Source organism: Echinops telfairi, unplaced genomic scaffold (assembly GCF_000313985.2).
Source record: "Echinops telfairi isolate 266 unplaced genomic scaffold, ASM31398v2 ScPeMD7_70;HRSCAF=299, whole genome shotgun sequence".
NCBI lineage: Eukaryota > Metazoa > Chordata > Mammalia > Afrosoricida > Tenrecidae > Echinops > Echinops telfairi.
In genome coordinates this window covers 34227196-34235716 of record NW_022103968.1, presented here as the reverse complement: position 1 = coordinate 34235716, position 8521 = coordinate 34227196, and the positions used below count along the sequence as shown (strand labels likewise).

The 8521-nt window shown below is 48.5% G+C and overlaps 1 protein-coding gene across 1 annotated transcript in view; it reads left to right on the top strand.

Moving 5' to 3' along the window:
- Positions 1 to 62: 62 nt before the first annotated feature.
- Positions 63 to 8521, top strand: part of PLCE1 (phospholipase C epsilon 1) — a 333692-nt gene continuing 325233 nt past the window's right edge. Inside the window, exon 1 of the mRNA XM_004701341.2 lies at positions 63 to 121. The gene's annotated coding sequence lies outside the window, so the exon portion shown is untranslated. The remainder of the gene's footprint in view (positions 122 to 8521) is intronic.

The window sequence follows — 8521 nt, the reverse complement described above, 5'->3', positions numbered from 1 at the left end:
CGTCGGCGGCTCGGGGACGTGCAGAAGCGGGGCGTCGACGGCGCAGCGACGGGCGCGAGGACTGCAGCTCTCCCGAGAGACGCCGCCGGGGGACTCGGGGACCCTGGCCCGGAGGCGCAAGGTGAGGCAGCGAGGCTGTCGCCGGGGGCGAGGGGTCGGAGAGGGAGGAGAGATGGGAATTTCGCGGACTGGTGTGTGTGTTGGGGGGAATCCGCGCAGCGCCTCGTTCCTGGCCGCACTCTCCCCACGGACGGACCAGGGGACGCCGAGGCGGGCGGGTCTCCCGGGAACGCAGGTCGACCGTCCCACGGGCTTGAGAGCGCCCCGTGCGTGTCCTCGCCACGCCTGCAGATGCTTGTCTCGGGTTTCCACTTTATTTTGTGTGCACGGTACGGAGGTGGCGAGAACAGAGCAGACAAATGGGAGCTCTTTTTGTGTGTGTGGCGGTCCTCAGCAACAGCGTTTCAAGGAAAATGCTCACGGATTGTTCCTGGAGAGATTTACTTACATCAAGCCCTAGAAAACTCAGCGTTGGACCTGGTCCGATGTTGAGTGGTAGCAGTGGTAGCAAAGAGACTGGGTCTTTTCTCTCAAACTCCTGTTACTCCTTTTCATGCTGTAAGAATGAAGGACCTCTTGTAGAGCTGGAATCCCTCGGTGATAACCAAAACACAGTTAATGTTAAATATTAGGTGGGGGGGGGTACCAAACACTGCAACTCCGATATGCACGCAGTGTAAATGTGTTTTCCCTCCTTGCCCAGCGTTGAAGCCACAGGTTGATTGGCTCAATTATTCAGTGTCAGAAAGATTCATCCCTGAAACCCTTATCGGCATCCTCTGAAATAGTGAGCTCCTTGGGGCTGTTCAGTAAAATTCCCTTCTTCAACAAGTTTTATTTGCACACAGTTCACCACTTCACTTAAGCATGAGGCAAGCGAAGTTAGGCCGTTTAGATCCCTGCAGCATGGACATGCTTCCTCTTGATGTTCTTGGGTAGGTGGGTAGGACTCTATTGTGGCCAAGATGGGTAGGAATACTGTGGCAGTGTTGCCACAGAAGGGGCACTGGGCGCCCACGAATACTGGACCCTGTAAAGGGAAACTTTGGAACGTCTGTGTTGGAATGTGGATGCAGAAGACGAAGCCATGCCTCCTCAGATACTTTCCTGAAGAGTGCCTGCTGGTCCTGGCATCTAGACCATCCTTGCCTCTATCTTGCTGCCCCTTCCTCCGCTCCCCATTTTCGCCACTCGTACCTAACCATCCTTCAAACGGAGTTTTGATGCTGCTGTGACACCCCTGCCTAGTTCCTGTAGCATTTCACCCCCAGTGCCTATCCGTGCTTTGCCTTCTGGGAGAGTCATTTCCCCGGCTCAGGGCTTCTTGGCACAGTGCTTCCACCTAGGACGCACTCTAAATGATTACGGATCAGTATCAAATGCTAAGACTCCGGTTCTGCTGCGCAAATCTCTCTTTTGGACCAGGAGGTAATCTAATCAACCGGAAGGATTTTAGAGACACAGCATTTATCACATATGAGCATTCTCCTCCATTTACAGCCTTGCAGGGGGAATTTTCTTTACACGAAGAAGCCAGGCATAGTATCAGCTTTGGCCCATGTCTTGGGATCACATAAGGAAGGGGCAAGGTTAAGCCGGAGGGCTGTTCTTCAATCCTTCTACAAACATAAGCTCTTTGGATGTGACCCAAGGTTGACCTGTGTCATAAGAAATTCCGTGTTCAAGTGGATTGTGGTGAAGCTGGATTCCAGCGAAGGTAGTGGGTTTTCTTTTTCTCTGCAAAACCGTTCTTAGTCACACTCTTCTCTGGGATTTTGTTCTACAATTTTGGGTCGTTTTTAAAAAAAAATCATTTGATGTTTCATTTGTCACCCACAAATTTCTACATTTACAAAGGAACAGTTTTCCAAAGCAGAGAAAAGGGGAGGTTTCTTGTGCTTGGACAAGAGGAAGGGTTTGCACAGTGCCTGGCTGTTCTGCACGTGTTCGTCTGTGTGTTGGCAGCCCCTGCCTTCTATCCACCTGGCTGACAAAGCCCAGTTAGAACCACGACTGTTTCGGCTAGTCCCGACGATGCCTCCCTGTGACCCGGCTACCTCTAGGTGGAAGACAAAACAAAAGTCTCAGAATTTCTGGGTTGAAAAACTGAGACCAGCTCAGGGTGTGGATTTATTTGATTGAGTTCCTGCCTCTTTACCTCCTCCCACCCCCCAGCACACACGTACCTGGTTGAGATCTTAGCATCGTGTGAGTGGGAAATTGGTTGAGGATTGAGGAGGTGATGGGGGAGCGTGGTGCTCCTGGGAGATAATAGAAGGTCCTGACGGGGGCCCAAGGAAGCACATGGCGCAGTGAGGTGGAGTTCCAAAGGACACAGTCGGAGTTGGGAGAAGGTAAAGAAGCCCCATTGCACAGTGGTTAGAGTGCTCGACTCCTGACCAAAGGGTCAGTGGTTTGAACCCAGGAGCTGATTTGCAGGAGAACGACACTACAACTTGTTTCTGTAAAAGTGGTTGTTGCTAGGTGCCATTGAGTGGGCTCTGCCTCAGCGACACTGTGTACAATTCAATAAAACCTTCGTCGGTCCTATACCATCCTTGCCACCACAGTGCCAGTCCACCTCCTTGAGAGTCTTCCTTCGCTAACCCTCCACTTTACCAAGTGTGTTAGGCTGGGTTGTCTAGAGAAACAAATCCAGCGACACTCATCTATGTATAAGAAAGAGCTTTCTATTCAGAAGTAATTGTATATCAAGAAAGCATCCTAGCCCAGTCCAACTCAAATCCCTAAGTGCGATGCTAGTCTGGAAGTCCCTCTTCAGACTCACTTAGCCAGGTGCCAGTGATGTAGAAAGATGAACCGGGAAGCCAGAATATGACAGGCTGTCATGTTGATCCAACGTCCATGGAAACCTGGCAGGGCATCAGCAGCTCTCAGGGTTTGGTGCCCCACACGGATTCACCCCTTGAGGCAGGTGTGGTGAAGGGGCAGAGAGTTCCCCGAGTTCTTCACTTCATACATTGGCCACACCCCCAAGGAGGTGTCATGAGGCTTCCACTTGATTGACTGCTTTGTCTCCACCCCTAGCCTGGAGTCTAGTTGACATAAAATCATCCAACTACCACACCGGGTATGATATCCTTCTCCAGGGACTGGTCTCTCCGGGTAACATGTACAGAGTATGTACGTAATATGAAGTCTCACCACCCTGCTTCTCAGGAGCCTTCTGTCTGTACCTCTTCACAGACAGGTGTGTTTGTTCTGCCAGTCTTTCCAATCTTACTTATTCGTTATCCAGTTTTTGCATGCATATGGGGTGGTTGAAAATGCCATGGCTTGGGGCAGGTGCACCTTAGTCCTCAAAGTGCTATTTTTGCTCTTTAACACTTTGGCCACAGATATGTCCAATGCAGTATGTGGTTTGATTTCTCGACTGCTGCTTGCATGAGCATAGAGTGTTGACTGTAGGTCTAAGTAAAAGGCTATCTCTGACAACTTCGCTTTTCTTCTTTGTTTACCATGCTGTTATTTTTCGGTCCAGTTGTGAAGATTTGGGCTTGTTTTTTTTTTACATTAAGGTGTAATCTATACTGAAGGCTGTAGTCTTGATCTTCAGTAAGTGCATTCAGTCCTGTTTGCCTCCAGTAACCAAGGTTGGGTCATCTGCGTCTCAGAGGTTGTTAATGAACCTTCCTCCATTCCCGATGCCACTTTCTTCATATAGTCCAGCTTCTTAGATTAGTTGCTAAGCATACAGATTTACTGAATATGGTAAAAGGATACAGCCCTTAATGTAAAGTTTATAGCCTTGCAGACCCTATGGCAGTGGTTCTGAACCTTCCTAATGCCATGACCCTTTCATACAGTTCCGCATGTTGTGGTGACCCCCCCAACCATAAAATTATTTTTGTTACTACTTCATAACTCTAATTTTGCTACTGTTATGAATCAGGTGGCCCCTGTGAAAGGGTTGTTCGACCCCCAAAGGGGTCGAGACGCACAGGTTGACCCGCTGCCCTATGGGATAGTACTGCTCTGACCTGTAGAGTGGATATGGGTTAGAACTGATTCAGTGGTAGTGGGTTTGGTCTCCCGCATCTTGTAAGGATCCCTGCTCCCTGCATGCGTAAACTCAAGCTTTTTTTTATAATGCTATAATTCACCTGCATTATTGCTTAAATATGAGAGAACAGTGATAAGTTTGTAGAAAAATGGAACGAAAAGATGAAAAGTTTCCATGAACCTCTGGAAGCCTCCTTGAAGGTTGTCATCAGCCGGACTGGGGACTGAGCTTTGTAGTGGCCATTGTGCATCATACTTCGTAGTTGCCATTGGCCACTTACAACAAGGCATTGTGGGTTCAGTGGTGGTATCTTCATCTTCCATGGCGGAGACCTGGTTCGATTCCCAGACAGTGCACCGCGTGTGCTGCCATCTTCTGTCCGTCAGAGTCGGCTTGCATGTGGCTAGGGGGCTTCGCTGGCTTCACTGGCCCTGCCAGACCAAGGTGGATTGGGATAAAAGGCCGGGTGCTCTTTTGCCAAAAAACCCCACCTAGTGAAAAACGCTGTGGATCATAGGGATCGTCCGACCTGTAATTGATCATGGGGATGGCACGTGAGGTTGCTGTCAGTTGGGGGTGATTGAATATGGGTAGCAGCTAACAATAACAGCCACACACGGATAGAGATATGTATATATATTTAAATTTCTTAAAAATAAAGTGAAATTAACTACCCACATTTCTAGAGCTCAACTTGTGGCTAGTGGTTGCTATCCTGAACACCGCGAAGATGAACATTTCTATCATTGCAGAAATCCCCCTCCTGGAACACCGCCTAGTATTTTCTGGTTGTTAAACCATGGTTAGGTGTACATTAAAGTTTCCCTAAAACCCCCTTGCTGTCAAGCCAGCTTTGACTCATAGCTTCCCTGGAAGACAGAAGAACTGCCCCATCGGGCTTCCAAGGCTGGAAGCTTTACGGAAGCAGACATCTTCCTTCCATTGCAGCAGCTAGAGCAGCGGTTCTCAACCTGTGGGTCGTGACCCCTTTGGGGGTCAAACGAACCTTTCACAGGGGTCGCTCGATTCCTAACAGTAGTAAAATTACAGTTATGAAGTAGCAACGAAATAATTCAATGGTTGGGAGTCACCACAACATGAGGAACTAGTAAAGGATATTAAAGGGTCGTGGCATTATGCAGGTTGAGAACCACTGAGCTAGAGGGTTTGACCTGCTGTCTTTTCAGTTAACAGCTGAGCCCTTACCTGACAATGCCACCAGCGCTCCTTAAAATTTTCCTAACCAATCTTTTTAAGTAAAAATAGTAGTAGTTATTCTTGGTAACACTTTGATAGTGCTTACTGTCTGCTGGTCCCTGTTCTTAGCACTTCATATTGAATAGCTCATTTAATCCTTAAAACACTGCTAGATTGTATCTCGGTTATCTAGTGCTACTCTAACAAAAATACCGAGTGGCTTTAACAAACAGAACTTGATCTTCTCGTCGTTTAACAGGGTAGGTGGTGTTGGCGAAGAATATTGAAAATACCGCAGACTGCCAAACGAGCAAACAGATCTGTCTTGGAAGAAGCCCAGCCAGAGTGCTCCTTAGAGGCCAGGATGTCAAGACGGTCTCATGTACTTTGAGCGTGTTATCTGGAGAGACCAGCCCCTGGGGAAGGGCATCATGCTTGTAAAGTGGAGGGGCAGCGACAAAGAGGAAGACCTTTGGTGAGCTGGATTGACGCAGCGGCTGCAACAATGGGGCTCAAACTTAAGAACAATTGGGAGGGTGTCTGAGGACTGCGACGTGTTTTCCTGTGGGACAGGGTCGCTGTGAGTCAGAACCAACTAGATTGGCCCTTAACAAGAACAGGTGCCTAAATTCAGGCCACTAATTCTAGGGGAAGGTCCTTTTTCTCTGTTGACTCATGGGACACAGTCTGTCTCTTTTCAGCTTCATTTCTTAAGTCTTTGGAGATCTCAAGGGGCTAGGTAGCATGTCACCTTGCTTCATCTGCTTGTATATCTCAAAAAGCGGGTCTCAAGACACACCCCACACAGTACTGCCTCATTAGCATTATCTTTCTCCTGAGGAGTGGCTGGTGGGCTTGAACTGCCAACCTCGTAGCTAGCAATCCACTGTAGCGTCAGGCCCCCTTATAGCCATAGGTATACCCGTTGCCACTACCATCCAGCTGGTTCTGACTCACAGGGACTTCATGTCAGACTGAACGCAACCCTGCCGAGTCCTGACCATCCTCCCAATTGTTATATTGGAGCCCATGGGTGTAGCCACTGTGCCAAACCATCTTGAAGATCTTCTTCTTTAAGAAGCCGAGAGAGGACTGGGATTGAGTATTTCCCTTTTCCCATATGCTTAGTTTCTCCTGAAACTGGAGCAGACAGCCTCATCTTCCTCCCACAAAGCAGCTGGTGGATTTGAATAGCCCACCTAGGGGCTAGTAGACCAGTGCTTCCTTGACAGTATCACCAGGGCTCTAACCACACGTACAGGAATTCGTGTTCTAGGGGAGGAAACCCCAAACCTCAAACTTGAACTGATTGCGATTTGTAAGGACCCTACAAGAGAAAAGAGACCCCAAATCCAAATGTAATTTTTAGAGCCCCAGTAACCCTAAACAGGATAGATACAATCCATCCAGATGACGGAGGCCACCGGCATGAAGCCATCATAGTGTCCAGAAACTCGGACACCGAGGAGGACATGGAGAAGAAAAGAAACTGTCACACAATCCTTAGCAGTAGATCAACATACCACTGTTGCAGGATTTCAGAATCCCGAAGGGGATGCGGACATGCTTGCAGATAGAAAAGCTTACACGTTTGTTTCAGGGCCTTCTACCCAAGGCAGTCAGGTTATGACTCAAGACTGTGGTCTCGGTAGGTGGGGCCCTTCTAGAGGCCCACGGGGGGTTTGAGTCTTGTTGGTTTTTAAGAAGGCCTGGATCAAGCTGACTCAGTCGGAAATCTCTCCAGAGGAGACCTTGAATTCTTCTTGTCTTCTAGGAGGTTGGCTGGAAGGGCAGGGCTGACTTAGGGTCAGGAGTGGACTTTTCATCGCCTGGGTGCCTCAGATAGTAGCAGGTCTAAGTGGTCTTTCCTTGTTCATTTGGTCCATCCTTGCAGCTAAGGAAATTTCCAAAAATACTCCTCTGGGTGCTCTGCCATCCCTGTGAGCCTGGGCTCACCAGGAGCCCCTCCTGTCTGTGTCTTATCGTAAAGTCCACTCTCAGCGACCCCATTGAGCAGAGTAGAACTGCTCCTTTGGGTTTCCGAGGCAGTGAATCTGTACTCGAGCAAATAACTCATCTTTCTCCCTGGGAGGACCACCCACCTTTCAGTTAGCAGGCCCTCGCTTACCCCAGAGCCTTCTTAAGAAACTGGAAAAGGCAAGGAAGCTCATCCCTCCCAGTGCTTTCGGCAGACATGCAGCCCTACTTAAAACTTCTGCCCTGCAAAATGATAAATTTGTATTGTTTAAGGCTCTAAATTTGTGGTCATTCGTTATAGCCTTAATCGGAACCAACCACCGCATGGAAGAGAAAAGGGAACAGTGGTCAGGAATGAAATGGAAACTAAGAAAACAAGAAAAACCAACATTTAATAAGAATTTACTTTGTGCTTGGCATTGTGTTTAGTACTTAATATTTATTAACTTGTTTAATCTTCACCGTGAGTTGGCATTGATTTGATGGCCATGAATGTGAGCAGCTTAATCGTCCCCAGAACCCTGTGAGCATGGTACTTTTCTTCTCTCTGTGTCCCAGGCATTGGGCTGCTAATTGCAAGGCCAGCAGTTCAAATCTGTCAGCCATTCCGTGGGAGAAAGATGAGGCTCTCTGCTCCGGTAAAGGTGTACAGCCTTGGTAACCCATATAGGCTCGCTCTGAGTCAGAATTGACTGCATAGCGGTGGGCTTGGTTTTAGGTTAAGGCTACCTACATTCATTGACGGGAGAAAGATGAGGTTCTCTGCGCCCATAAAGATCGACAGCCTCACAAACCCATGTACATAGGAGCCCTGGAGGCTCACAAGTTGGGCTGCTAACCACAAAGTGAGTGGTTCAAAAACACTTCTCGGGTGAAGGGTGAAGCTTTATATTCATGTAAAGAAGTGCAGTCTCAGAAGCCCACAGGGGCATGACTACCCTGTTACTCTGAATTGGAATGAACTCAATGGCGGTGAGTGAACGAGTCGGGATCAATTCGGTGGCAGTGGGATTGTTGTTTGTCCCAGTGGAAGGAAGTGCTGCCCAAAGAGATTAAGCAAATTGCCCAAGCTTTCGCCGCCAGTGTTTTATAAAGTGGCGGACCTGGGATTCGAACCCAAGCAGCCTGCTTCTCTGAACCAATGCCACGACCACACGTAGGCATTTGTATCTTCAGGCTCTGATAATATCAACCACTGGCTGGTATGTTTTTGTGTGTAAGGAACAGGCAGAATCTGAGTCAGCAGGAAGGAGGGCGATGTAG